We start from the raw sequence: 15,937 nt of genomic DNA on the forward strand, positions 1-15,937 counted from the left end.
TTAAAAGTTATACATAGGAGTTGAAAATAAAATTATGGCCTTAGTCTGGAAATTACCAAAGAGATTGGTGGATCTGAATATTTAATTCAGGAATAAATTCTACAATATATATGTTATTTAATAAATTAAAATGTGAAAGTCCGTTTCAATAAGGAAAAGATCAACCATTGAATAATTGTGTTGATACATTTGGTTGTCTATCTGAAAGAAGAAAATTATATGCCTATATGTCACATAACATAAGATATAGTACTGAAGAGTAAAACTAAAATGTTAAAAAAATATAAGAACATCTTATCAGGAAATCAAAGAGATTCCTTTTACAATATAGGAGCAGAGGAAACCTTCTCCACCAAGACTATAATCTCAGATATTATCAGAGAAAAACAGTTTTATTAAAATATGTAATATTTAAATGTTTGCATCATAAAATATACCTTAAGGAAAGTCATTAGACTTACCAGAGAATTTAAGAAAAATATTTATAATGTGTGTTGAACATTTAACATATAAGATATATTAAATGCACAATGAAAACACAAATAGTTCAATATAAAGTCGTGCAAAGAATATGAATTTAAAAATTACAGAAATTTTCAGTGAACACAAGAGAAGATGTTCAACTTCACCAATAGTTAGCACATTAAATAAACAAAATGAGCAAAAATTTAGAAAAACATTAGATTCTAATTCTGCCAGGAATTTTTATCAGTGACACAAATATTTAAAAAAAAGATAAAGGTATGTAACAATATCTATAAATAATTAAAACATATATGCATTTTTCCTATTTATTTTTTATTTAATATTTTTATTTCAGTATACTTGATACAATGCTACTTTAGTTTCAGGTGTAAAACATAGTGGTTTAACAAGTTTATACGTTATGCTGTGCTAATCACAAGTGTAGCTACCATCTGTCACCATACAGACAAATTCTTTGACCAAGAAATCTCTTTTGATGAATCTGTGCCTACAAATAAACCATGTATATATATTATTATGTACACACACATATTTATTATAGCACTGTTTATACTGGAAAATATAGGATATACTATATCTATATATATACTGATATATATATATCCTATACTATATATATATATAGTATAGGATATATATATCAGTATAGGAGCATATGAATCACAGAAAAACACATTTATTGAAAGAAGATATTCTAGATATTTAACATGGATTATGTTGGGCTGGACATCCAGAGGTCTGGATTTGAGGTGGTAGAAGCTAAGATGGGGTGGTCTATACTCTGTTTTCTTTTTTGTTTTAAGGTTTTATTCACTTGCCATAGAGAGAGAGAGCACAAGGAGCAGGAGCATCAGACACAGGGAGAGGGAGAAGCAGACTCCCTGCTAAGCAAGGAGCCCTATGCTGGACTCAATCCCAGGAGCCTGGTATCATGACCTGAACTGAAGCTAGACGTTTAACCAACTGAGCCAGTCAGGCATTCCTAAAGTGACAGATTTTGAAATTATTTTCTTCATTACTAAGAAAAGCTTCATAGGAGAAATTGCTAATCTTTTCTCAGGAGTTGTTGATGTGACACCAGAAACTACGGCAGATATGTTGATGTTGTAACCATTAGGGGAGAAAGTGACATCACTGTGAAATAAGAGCAGAGGAGGAAGACAGGGAGATAATATCAACAAAACAGTGAAGTTAACCCTGGAACCTGCTCTGTCTTTGGTGTTCCTGTTATGTGACATGACAAATACTATTATTATTTAAATATCTTTCAGATGATTGCATATAAAACACAGTAAATGTTTCAGCAGGAATAAAATATAAAGGAAAAGAAAAGGGAAATACATGAAATGATTATATTTAGACATTATTTTTACATTATAAATATGCATGCATGTATAAATACAAAATTAAAATGGTATTATTTAGTTTAATAGAACTAGAGTACTAAAATAACTGATACCAATAGCAAGATAAATCAGAAGATAATTTCAAATAATATATTCAGTTTAATGATTGTATAAATAATTTTCTAGAAAATACTGGCTAGTGATCTGCTTCTTTTTTTCAATCTCAATGTTTTTACTTCCCTTCCTTGGTGCTATATGAAACTACATTTCTCAAGCCCCTTGCACTCTGTTTTCCAGATAGTCTGAGTCATTAGGTTCCACTGGTGGAATATTTGAGGATGGAAGGAAGGGGAAAAGCCAGAGTATTCGAATCTCTTTATATTTTTGCCTCTTGTGGGGCTTTCAGTAGTGGATCCATCTTCTTCATGGCCCCAGTTCCCATTCACTAGCCCCCTTCTAGTTTGAACTCTTTTTGTGGGTTCTGGGCTATGGAAAATCTTCCCACCCTTGTTGGCTCTAATCCATTGGCTGACTACACTGATTGCACACTTTATTTTAAAATTCCAATGGCTAGACCACATTAAGACTGTATCAGAATTTCTGGGGCAAACTCTAGGCATCTGATTTTAATATGCCTCATAATGCTGTAGCTCTAGAGGTAGTTGTAGTTGTTTTTTTTTTTTTCCTTACAAATTTTTACTTAAATTCTGGTTAGTTAACATCTAGAGTAATATTGATTTCAGGAGTAGGATTTAGTGATTCATCACTTACATATAACACTGAGCGCTCATTACAATAAGTGCGCTCCTTAATACCCATCACTCATTTAGCCCATCCCCCACCCATTTCCCTTCCAGCAACTTTTGTTTATTTTTTGTTCTCTATTGTCTTTGTTTTTTGAGGTTTTTGTTGTTGTTGTTGTTCTCTATTGTTAGGAGTTTCTTATGGTTTGCCTCCATCTCTCTTTTTTAATTTTGTTCCCCTACATTCATCTGTTTTGTTTCTTAAATTCCATGAGAGTGAAATCATATGGTATTTATCTTTCTCTGACTGACTTATTTCACTTAGCATAATGCACTCCAGTTCTATTCATGTCATTGCAAATGGCAAGATTTCTTTCTTTCTTTCTTTCTTTCTTTTTTTTTTTTGTTATGGCTGAGTTTGTTCCCTTGTGTATATTTACCACCTCTTCTTTCCCTATTCACCAGCTGATAGACACAGGTTCTTTCCATAGTTTGGCTATTACTGATATTGCTGCCATAAACCCCAGCATGCATGCATCCCTTCAAATCTGCATTTTTTGTATCCTATGGGTAAATACATAGTAGTGCAATTGCTGGGTCATAAGGCAGTTCTGTTTTTAACTTTTTGAGAAACCTCCATCCTGTTTTCCAGAGCAGCTGCACCAGTTTGCATTTCCACCAACAATGCAAGTTCATTCTCCTTTCTCTATAACCTTACCAACACCTGTTGTTTCCTGTGTTGCTAATTTTAGCCATTCTGACGGGTATGTGGTGGCATCTCATCGTGGTTTTGATTTGTATTTCCCTGATGATGAGTGATGTTGAGCATCTTTTCATGTGTCCATTAGCCGTCTGGATATCTTCTTTGGAAATATGTCCGTTTGTGTTTACTTCACATTTCTTAACTAGATTATTTGTTTTTTGGATGTTGAATTTATAAGTTCTTTATAGATTTTTGGTACGGACACTTAATTAGATATGTCATATGCGAATATCTTCTCTCATTTCATATATTGCCTTATACTTTTGTTGATTGTTTCCTTAACTGTGCAAAAGTTTTTGGGTTTTTTGTTTTGTTTTGTTTTTTTGTTTTGTTTCATTTTCCCTAAAGGTTTTACTTATTTATTTTATGGAGAAAGAGAGACAGCAAGAGAGGGAATTCAAGCAGGAGGAGTGGGAGAGGGAGTAGCAGGCTTCCCATGGAGCAAGGAACAGGCTTCCCGCTGATCTCAGGACCCTGGGATCTTGACGAGAGCTGAAGACAGAAGCTTAAGGACTGAGCCACCCAGGTGCCCCTCAGAGGCTTTTAACCTTGATGAAGTCCCCATAGTTCATTTTTGCTTTTGTTTCCCTTGCTTCTGGCAATGTATCTAGCAGGAAGTTACCGTGGCCAAGTTCAAAGAGGTTGCTGCCTTTGTCCTCCTCTATGATTTTTATGGTTTCCAGTCTCACATTTAGGTTTTTCATCCATTTTGAGTATATTTTTGTGGATGGCATAAGGAAGTGGTCCAGTTTCATTCTTTTGCAGGTAGCTGTCCAGTTTCCCCAGTACCATTTGTTGAAAAGGCTATCTTTTTCCATTGGATATTCTTTCCTGCTTTGTTGAAGATCAGTTGACCATATAGTTGTGGGTCTGTTTCTGGGTTTTCTATTCTGTTCCATGGATCTATTTGTCCGTTTTTGTGCCAGTACCATACTGCCTTGATGATTACAGCTTTGTAATAAAGTTTAAAGTCAGGAATTTTGATGCCACCAGCTTTGGTTTTCTTTTTCAACAGCCCTCTGGCTATTTGGGTCTTTTGTGGCTCCAGACAAATGTTAGGATTGTTTGTTCTAGCTCTGGGAAAGCTGCTGGGGGTATTTTGACAGGGATTGCATTAAATGTGCAGATTCTTTGGGTAGTATAGACATTTTAAGAGTGTTTTTTCTTCCAATCCATAAGTATGGATATTTTCCCCATTTCCTTGTCCCCTCTTCTATTTCTTTCATATACATTCCATAGTTTTCAGAGGACAGATCTATTACCTCTTTGATTAGGTTTATTCCTAGGTATTTTATGTTTTTTGTTGCACTTGTAAATGGGATCAATTCCTTGATTCCTTTTTCATTATTAGTGTATAGAAATGAAGCAGACTTCTGTATAATTGATTTTATATCCTGCCCCTTTACTGAATTACTGTATGAATTCTAGCAATTTTTTGGTGGATTCTTTTGGGTTTTCTACATAAAGGGTTTTCTACATAGAGTATCATGTCATCTACAAAAAGACATCCAAATTAGCAAGGTAGTTGTTGTTTCTTAATTCCTTTACCAACAGGTGTTTAGCTTCTCAATTCTTCTGTATTTGAAAGGTCCATATTGGTTACTGTTTCCTGTTTGGACCTTATTCATTGTTACTATTATTACTATTATGCTAGAATTAATAAATAATCAATGTGCTACATGGTAGCTGTAGTTAATGATACTGTATTGTATGTCTGAATGTTGCTAAGAGAATAGATCTTAAAAGTTCTCATCACACACACACACACACACACACACACGTATGTACAATGTTGTAACTATATATGGTGACTTATTGTGGTGACCATTTTTCAATATATAAATATCAAATCATTATGTTGTATCCCTGAAACTAATATAATGTTATATGTCCATTATATCTCAATTTTAAGAATAAGTAAAATCATAAACATATAATAATAATTATCACAAGTAAACTAGGTAAATAGACATCCAGTAATTTTCCATTTCTGACTACCAGAATACATAAAAATAGCCAGAGGAAATATTATAGCTCTAAGTCTTGGATGGTCAAGCAGTGTGTCTATGCAATGCAGTCACATTTATCTCTTTTGTGTTTCAAAGGCAATGTAGGAAATGATAGAACAATTGAAAGTGAGTATTGCAAAACCTAGTAAATTCCGGAATTCATCTGATCAGCTTACTATATTTTATTTCTCTTTAAGAGGAATTTGTAAATATGTAATATATTATACTTTTTTAGTGTAAAAGTAAAGCATTAGAAGCATTAGTAAAACATTGGAAGTCCTAAAAACTAAGAATTAAAAAACAATAATCTTGGTAAAACTGCATCCTTGTGTATTGAACTTTCATAAAATGTTTTATATCCTAAATGATAAAAATTGCTTTTAAAAATGGTAATAAAAAGTATATTTCCCAATTGATCTGGCAATAAAGCTTGCAGATGTTAATTATCCCTTAAAATAATAGTCATCAAATTATTTATGTTAAAAAAACCAGAGTAATCCATCAGTAGTCTTTATTTCATATGGATGTAGTATTTTTGAAAAGACTATTCTATCTAAAACTTTCTAATCAACAAGTCCATCAAAGCAATTATTTTTGTTTATAATTACTTTTGGTTAAACTGATATGTCATGATTCATTTTTATTTTAATACAACTTTCCTATATTTTATGCAATACTTATCTATCATCCCATTACTGTCATCACTAAAAATAGCCTATTGCAATACTAGACTATTTCACCGAGTTCTATTTTGTCTTATCTTTTCCCAGGCATTTCTTCACATGGAAATAAAGCAGGTGGATATGATCATTATCATTCTTAAGAGGCAAATATTCCAACACAAGCATGTTACCTAACTTTCAGTGAAGCTAAGATTAGCACCCACGTCTTTGAACTTTCTTTCTTTCTTTAGCCACCTTACAAGGTACTGTCAAGTTATACAGCAACATATCAAGTTTTGTTATATATATAAATAGATTGCAAACACATGAATTCAAGCTTGTGTTTTCTACTTTTCTTTAGTTTTTCTTTTGACAGCTCATGTCATGAAATGGCAAAAAAACGGGCCAAGTAATATTGATATGTCCGTAGGTCACTATTCTATTTATGTCACAGATGTGTTTCCAACAGTGATTTGATTGGAACCCAGAACACTTTATAAAAATATAAGTAATATTATCACTGATACTTTAGTTTACTTAAGTCATTAAATATCTCAGAGATAGAATAGTGATAATGTCATTTTTTTTTTTTTTGGCCAATTAGTTTTCTTTTTTCAATGATTTCTGTATCTTTGTACTAATCCAACATAAAAGGCATTCTGCCCCCTATTTTTTCTTTGTTGACTCAAACTAAAATTCAAGATTAACTTGTAATCATCAGGTTTCTCTAACAGAGCCAAATACATTTGAGAACCAGGTCACTTTTTCTTTCTTTCTTTCTTTCTTTCTTTCTTTCTTTCTTTCTTTCTTTCTTTCTTTCTTTCCTTCTATTTTCTGGAAATTTGTGATTGACTAAATCTTACAAATGCCATTAGTATTGAACATTTAAATGATCCAAGGTGAAATTTTAGTCTATTCATTGATATTTAGAATACACTTTGGCCCTAATACACCTGTTGCTTGGAGTGAGATGTATATTACATATAAACCTACTCTTGGACTATTTTCACTGTGAGCTCTGTTCCCTAATAAGCTACTAGAGAAGAGACTTGGTACATTTCTAAAAAACTTCCTGAATGGGGCGCCTGGGTGACTCAGTGGGTTAGGGCCTCTGCTTTCAGCTCGGGTCATGATCCTGGGATTCTGGGATCAAGCCCCGCATTGGGCTCTCTGCTTGGCAAGGAGCCTGCTTCCCCTCCTCTCTCTCTGCCTGCCTCTCTGCCTACTTGTGATCTCTGTCTGTCAGATAAATAAATAAAATCTTAAAAATAAAAAAAAAATGTGTCCATCTTAATTAAAACAACAACAACAACAACAACAACAACAACAACAACAACAACAACAAAACTTCCTGAATAAGACTTCTGGTGGTATTTGCAGTAGTAGCTGCTTTTATCAGGAAATCAGTGCCTTAATCTGAATCTGAATTTACTACTGAAGGGATATATGATTGCTCTTCCAGCATAGCAGTGTGATGGGAAGGGAAAGAGAAGACCTAACAAACAAGTTGTTTTACCCGCACTCTGTCACAGAACTACACTGTGTGCTGCCTCAAGTTTTACTGCCCCAAATTGTATGGGGATTTCTATAGGAGCACATTGTGCCCATACCTAGTTAAGGTGAATTCTTTCCATACCCATTATGTCTAGGCACACCGTTGGCTACCCTAGTGTGCCAACTTGACAAAGAGGCAAACTGGCTTTTGATAACATAAACAATATTACTCCAGTGTGAATTCTTCCTGGAGCTTTGTTGGAACTCATATATGAACATAGGATTTTAATTTTGTCAGAAAACTCTGCCAATCTGAATCTGAAAAATTTGCTCCCTAAAAGTCTCAATTTAATAACATAATGATTATAATGCCAATTGCTAGCTTTAGGGATTTGTATATCTTAGGATAATTTCCTCACATCTCATTAACAGAGTACCTCAGAGGAATTTTTAGCCAAAGCTTAGAAAAAAACTCTCTTCTTGGGGCACCTTGGTGGCTCAGTCAGTTAAGCAAATGCCTTCAGCTCAGGTCATGATCCCAGGTCCTGGGATCAAGTCCCGAATCGGGCTCCCTGCTCAGCGGGGAGTCTACTTCTCCCTCTCCCTCTGTCTGCTGCTCTGCATAATTGTACACTCTCTCTGTCAAATAAATAAATAAAATCTAAAAAATAAATAAATAAATAACAAAAAAAGAGAAAAAACTCTCTTCTTGCCTGACCCCAAATATATTCACTCATTATTTTATAATATAATGGTGAGCAATTCTGTGTTCTAAGAGGCAGACAGATTTTTTTCTTTATTTCTTCTTTATTTTTATTTTTATTTTATCTTCTTTATTTTTCTTTATTTCTTCTAAAATACCTTAATAATCTACTTAAAATAATAGTAACCATTGCCATCTTCTTCTGAACGTTCTCATTTTTAATTGTTGGAAACAAAATTGGAAACTCTTCCCTGTTTTAGAAGAGAAAGAAGTACAGTAAGTACAGTTTCATCTGCAATCAAGCTTAGTAGAAATGACAGTCACTATGTTGTTGTTATTGTTGTTTTCCCAAAGTGACCTGCCTTCTTTTGTATCCTATCTGAATGACAATGAAAACACTGAACTATAACTTTTTTTTTTCTCTTTTGGAATACTGAGGAGATGACTTACTCTACCTGCTAACAGAAATACTACAAAATAGTGGTGGCCTAGGTGGCTCAGTCAGTTAAGCATCTGCCTTTGTATCAGGTCATGTTCCAGGAGTCCTGAGATTCAGTCCTGCATCTGGCTCCCTGCTCAGCAGGGAGTCTGCTTTTCCCTCTGCTCCACACCCCGCTTGTGCTCTTTCTTCCTCTTACTCTTTCTCAAATAAATAAATAAAATCTTAAAAAAAAAAGAAGGAAAGAAATACTACAAAATTGAAAAATGCAAAATTATCAAGATATATTGTAACATAAAAAATATGAAGAAGCTCACAGGTTTGTGGTTCCCTTGCTATAATTACATAAAAAAAAAAAAGATTGCATGGGAAGAAAACAGTCTCCGCCTTACTAAGCCATGCTCTCAGAGTAAAGGTCTATTAAGCCCTTATGTTCAGACGAAGGAAGGATTTTTCTAATGGCAACGTCTAAGAAGCCTTCTTGACCTAGTGTGGCAAGGTTCTTTGAAGTTCCCTGGGCTCTTAGTTTTATCTCTAATTTGTTTCCCCAACACTTTCCGATCAAGATTCTATTACATAAACACTGAAAATCTTAGAAAATGTCAGAGAAATGCCTTATGACTATGCATAAAAGATAAACATAGTTGTCCATATTTGGCTCTTTCATCATATGTCTCTGTCCCAAGATGGCCTTTTTTCTCTTTTGCCTCACTGAAATAACTCAGGGGCAATTGCACAGTGCTTTCTTTAAGCACAATGACAACACACTGTAATGTAGTAGTTTCCAAATCTTTTCCCTGGAGCCTGAGATCCCACCAAAATGACTCAAGATTCCAAAACATTGCTTATAAAAACTAATATTTGTGGTAATTTAAAAAAAAATACTCAATTTAAAAATACTCAAATGTGCTGTCAAATTTTAACACATTGGAGACCACTAATGTGTAACTTAAACTGCAAGGTTAATTTGCTTTTGTGCATTCCTCATAAAACGTACCCCTACTATCTCTGTGAATATATTTGAAGGTCTTAGAATGTATACTGATAGTGAAGTTGAAGCTCTACCCTAATCTTTTAATGTTTTTAATGTGAGCATATTAACAGCTTTAAAACCAGCAAGTCTTTTACTGAAGTATTCACTTAGTACACTCAATTAAATAGTAAATAAAGCTGAGGCATAAGCTTGTTGCTTATTCTTTTCAGTGAGTAATGGTCAGTTTTACATTTACCAGATATACACAAGGTAGTCTTTATGTATAAAAATTATAGAAGTAGTTTTAGCTTTTCTCATTAATTGACTTTATTAGAAAAATGATACAATGAATGTACAAAATAAATTTGTTTTAAATTATTGTTTTCATAAAGTTTTTATATTAATGCCTTCATAAGAGTTTTGCTTGCAAAATTGGGCATCAATCTTCAGATGGGAGCATGGGGGACTGTGGCATAGTGGGAAAAAGAAAAAAAAACAGAAGAACTGGAGTTGAAATGCTTTGATCTAACTCTGCCTATGGTGTCAACTGATTTTGTGGGCTTGGGAAGTCACTTTTTTAGAATAGGCATAGTTAAAATAAGAGACATACTGTGACCTTGCTGCTTAAGCATTAGTGGTCTGAAGTTATAGCTGTTCCAGGATCAGGCTATTTATTCTGAATGAGGCAATATTATAAACAATTTCTTTTCTCCTAAATTGGATTACCGAGAAATAACTGCAAGTTTTTTGTCTTTGAATGATTCCCAAATTTCTTTATGTAGATTTAATAAAATTTTAGTACTTATATAACTAAAGAGGACAAACTTCAAGATTCCTAGTAAAACCCAAAGTTTTCGTAGCTGACAGATATATAAGACTACAGTTTGGACAAGATCTGAGTATGAGATAGGAGGATACCGACTGGGGGCGGGAGAAAGGCTGTGATTGCAGCCACAGTTATTGAGATTGTTTTTGGCCTTTTTGGCAACTTTGCCACATCTCTTTACCCTGATTTAAGATAAAATGATTATTTGATAAAGAGCTAATTTGGAAGAATATTATGTAATATTGTGTGAAAAAGCCATATAATTCTTGATAAGATTATTGCACATTTTTGAGGCAGGCTTTTGAGACAACCATCTAGGGTCATATTTACTGTCTGTCTCCTGTGCAGCCTATAGACAGTGAAGTGATGACAAAATATTCTGTTATTCCCAGTTACTGACCTTAAGGTAGCCCCAAGATGTAAAGACTAAGAACTTTTCATTAGGTAATACTAGCTCTCATAGAAACTTCTTTCTTTCCAAGTAGTCAGTTCTCTAATGCACGTTTGTTTGTTTGTTTGTTTGTTTTCCTCAGTTAAGAAAGAGAGAAGGAGGAGGGAGGGAGGAAGGATGGACAGAAGGAAAGAAAACTGTCATCCTGAATAAAATAATATATATGTATCCAGGGACATTTAAGAACTTGAGTTTTTTACTGTAAGCACACATTTCAATTAAATATAAATTATTCTTTCACAATAGAACATTTGAAAAATATGTTTTCTTATGCATTTTACTTAAAGTAGCATATCAACAATTTCAAAAATGGACAGGATAAATCAATATTAAAATGTACTTAATAGGTTGTTGTCTGGCTTCCTTATTTTGAGGGATTCTTTCTTCCTCAGTGCTAAACTATGAATATTTATTATTCATTCCTAGCAGTCCCACTTCCTACTCCCTTCCTCTTTAAATCCCTATACTAGGGAAGAAATTCTTACAATCAAAGTTGTTGGCATAGACAAAATACACAGTGAAAATGCTGTGAGTAAATGCCTGAGGACTTATTAGTAAGGTCCACAGAATTAAAAATATCAATGATGAGATTTATTTGAAATTGTTATTGTTTATTCAAAAATATTTTCCAAGTAATTGGAACTAATTGTAACTCTAACACAGTGTAAGGGAATTATCTAAATCCCTAACATGACCTTTCTCTCATTCACAGACTAGTATTTTTTTCTCCACCTCCATGTTTCTAACTGTAATTCTGACTGCCAGAGTCAGAGGGAGGAGTAAAGGGTGAGAAAAGATTTTGCTCTGCTGTCAAGATGGCAAGTGTTTAAAACAGACTCACACTCATGATATTTTAATAAATTTTGCATTTTCTCTAAATGCTAGTGATGCATTTCACTCTAGATGAGATCTGTCCATACCAATTCTGTTTGGATTCCATAATCATATCCCCTAAGTGGTTCCATTGTAAGATTTAAAATGAACCAGGCTGAATTTGTAGTATCTCTCTATATTTTCTTGTAGTATTTCTCTATATTTTCTTATACTCACCTTTCATCCAGTAATCTTTAGGAGAGAAAGCTAATTCCCAAACAGGAACATTTTCCTTAGCTCCATTTCTAAAATATCTAGCCAGCTGTTTTCTTATTCTCTAGAACAGAAGTCAGAAAAGCACCACCCAAGTGCAGTCTACTACCTGTTAGTGTAAATAAAGTTTTATTGGTACACATAGCACTTTAATACCTAATATTTAGTAATTTAATACTTAAGTAGAAACCTCCAGATTGACCTCTTATCAAAAGAAGAAAGTATTTAGTGAAATAAATCCTCTTACCTCTTACTTTGTACATGCTTAACCCTAATAAAGTGCAGCTTTTTGTGAAGAGTGAACTGTTCTCTGTTTTTTTTTTTTTCTAAAATTTTCCAAATAGAATTCCAAACTTTCCAAATTCCCTTTCACATGAAATGAAGAATGACTTGCTTATTTGGGAAATTGGAGAAAATAACAAAGCACAGATGTCTCAACTAATTTTTTTTTTTTTTGTATTTTGTCTGCATATTCAAAGAGTGTTATGGTGTTCTCAGGTCTTGTTTCATTTTTAAGGATGTGTAGTCAGATCTAGGGATCAATTCTCTAATCTTCCCCATGAGAAAAATATGTGTGAGGGACCATTTGGGAAGTTGTAGTCATAAGCATTCCATCAGGTGCTCCATCTAAAAATCAGGATTTGAGAGGAGTGTTAGGGATCTTGGTTGTGTCACTGTAGCTAGTCCGGGTTCTCTAATATGTTCTTATCAGTAAAAAGTTGCTATTTTTGAAAAGGTTTTATTTGTTTGTTTTTCAGAAAGAGAGCACAAGCAGGGGGAGCAGCAGGAAGAGCAGGCAGAGGGAGAAGCAGGCTCCCCCTGAGCAAGGAGCCCAGTGTAGGACTGGATCCCAGGATGCTGGGATCATGACCTGAACCAAAGGCAGATGCTCAACTAACTGAGCCACCCAGGCATCCCTCTGTTTGCTATTTTGTTTCTTATTTTGGTCAGTACTCTAAAGGTTTGTGAGTCATTTCGTGTTCCTAATTCAACACAACCTTATTAGTAACTAGTAGGAACTCAAAGTCAGTTCTTACTTTCATTACTACAAGCCATAGGTTCCGATTTCATACTTTAGAATTTGTAATTAACAAAGGGAAATATTATTCAAAATGTACTTAAATCTATTCTTCCTCTACCTTTCCTTTCCTTTGCTCTTAGCTTAATATTTTAAAAGTAATTTCGGAAGGTTTTTAGGTTTTCTAGACTGAATAGTTCCTAACTAGCTTTCACCTGAAACTTCTAAGATCACCAAAGGCTATAATTTGAATATTATAAATGAATATGTTACACAAGCACACACACACATGATTGTTCAAAAGAGAGAAAGAATCCTTATTAATACTTACTGTATATGTATAGAGTGTGTAACCCTGAAACAAACAGATATCAGCTCCATATGTTCCTGGTGGAGATGAATTTCATTATTACTACAAATACTATCTCACGGAACATAGGGTATTTTTTACAGTTTGGCGCATTACAAGTTGCTGTTTCCAAAGAAAGAAATATATATATATATATATATATATATATATATATATATATATAAAATTTAAAGTTAAAGACAGATAGATATTAAGGTATTGGAAAGTTACCAGTGCATTCTTATTAATGGCTGACCTTTTTTGTGCATATCTGAAATAAAATAGATCTGATAATCTTTTGATTGCTTGCAACTCTCTAAATCTAGTCACTGCAGAAAAAGAAGTGTACAGTGGTTCAATCAATATTTTATCCCAATATGACTGCCAATGACATTAACTTTTATCTAGTAGAAAAAAATTAAAATAATTAATGTATTTGAGTTGAAATAACATCTTAACTACTTTATTCACAGCTAGTGTCTCTCTTTTGAGATGTTTTATATCTTACCAAATTGCCTGAAATACTTTCTAGAACAAGATAACACACACACACACAATCACATTTATTTCCACAAGAAATGAATAAAATAGGCATTAAAAGAATGCCTCTAACAGCCGTGTTACTTCACACAAGGAAGACCCTTCAAAGAAAAATATAATAAAAAGCATCAGCATTCTATGTCCTAGATTTGAAATTTCATCTTGCTATCTTAAGATTCATTTAAAAAATTCTCTTTTACTATCACTTGAACATTTTTGAAAATAAGGAAAGAGTTATATAATGATATAACAAAACAAAAAGACATTGGATTTTATCTCAGAACTGAAGGTTTTCGTAAAAGATACAGCGTTAACACTGCTAGAAACAATTTCAGTGTTGACTTGACCAAAGCTGGAGACCCAGTCTTGCTGACTTTTGAAACTCTGTTCTCCACTACCTTATTCTCACAAAAAGTCAGCAAATACAATGGGTAACTGGTGATATTTATGTCAATCGTATCATTATTCCCAGATTTTCTACATTAGCATTACCAAATGTTTCATTCAAACACAACAATTTCCTTTCCCTTGGCTAATTAAGCATCCATAAGTACACTTGGGTCTCCACTGGAGTTTCTGGCAATTGGCATTTTAAGATAAGCATACAAAATAAAGGGTTACGGATTCAGAGGAAGATGTCTAACAACATTCAGTTTTTATTTCATATAAAGGAACATGGCTTCCTCTCAAGAAGCTCCACTACAATACAAAAATTATAGCAGTTATGAAAGCCTTCTTTTTAGTCATTATAAGAGATACTTAAATATTGTTCTATATGTTTTCCTTTACATAGCTGTACAAAACTTTGGTTTGGAACAACTTGTGGAAAAAATAGCCACAAAATAGCACCAAATGTGTAGAGACGGTTTAACAAAATATTACTCATTAAGAAAGTCTAATATAACAATTTTATAATAATTTTTATTTTTTATTTTTTAAAAAATTTTATTTATGTATTTGAGAGAGAGAGAAAGCACAGCAGGGGAGGGGCAGAGGGACAAGAAATCTCCCTGCTGAGTGGAGAAGCCAATGCGGGGCTCAATCCCAGGACCCTGAAATCATGACCTGAGCCAAAGTCAGAGGCTTAACTGACTGAGCTACCCAGGTGCCCCTATAAGAATAATTTTTAAGTGCAGGCCAAAGCATTATCTAAATAATGGTAAATATTGGATGCATTCTCAGTTTAAACAATAGATGCCACTAAAGTGTCTAACAAAATATCTTTCTTTCTTTCTTTTGAGAAAATAATCTTTTAGAAGAGGCAAAAATATATCATTATTTTAAAAATTAATGTAAATTTCTAGAATCTGAATATAACTTCCCATCATGTTGTCCCCTCAGATGACAGTGATAAAATAGAATGAAATTGGTGATGTTGAAGATTTGCAAAGAAAGCAGTTTAACTTCATATCCGAATGTTTCATGACATGTTAAATAAAATATGAACAGTTTCTTCCTTACCAATAATGGAAATTGATTGGAACCTGACTTAGCTAGAACTGCTCCAGATAGATTACTCTTTTTGAAGCTGAAAGAAAACAGAAATTCAAATTCATATTTTTTTTCTATCCCTAACCTTTTCCCTTCATTCGCCATTCCCAAATAGCTAACTTCAAAGAACAGATTCCTGAATAGATAATTTTATGAGGACAGAAACAATACTATATCTAGTTTTCAGAAACAATACTATATCTAGTTTTCAGAGAGATATTGATATGCCAAAAACATGAATTTAATCACAATTACAACATTGACTTCTACTTGAAACTGGGGAAAGGTAAGACATTGTTTAGCCCATTTAGTACTTCCAGTTTACTACCTTGGGACAATGATTAATCCTAACAGTGAAAATACTGGGATCTCTCTTGTCTTCCACCCAGTCAGTGAGTGGATTATAATGAAAGCCAAAGAAGAGAAATATGTATCAGGATTTATAGTTCAGTCAGATAATAAGGAAATATTTTCTTAAAAAATAATTTCCTAGGGGCGCCTGGGTGGCTCAGTGGGTTAAGCCGCTGCCTTCGGCTCAGGTCATGATCTCAGGGTGCT

The sequence above is a fragment of the Mustela erminea genome, chromosome 15, assembly GCF_009829155.1.
Source record: "Mustela erminea isolate mMusErm1 chromosome 15, mMusErm1.Pri, whole genome shotgun sequence".
Taxonomy (NCBI): domain Eukaryota; kingdom Metazoa; phylum Chordata; class Mammalia; order Carnivora; family Mustelidae; genus Mustela; species Mustela erminea.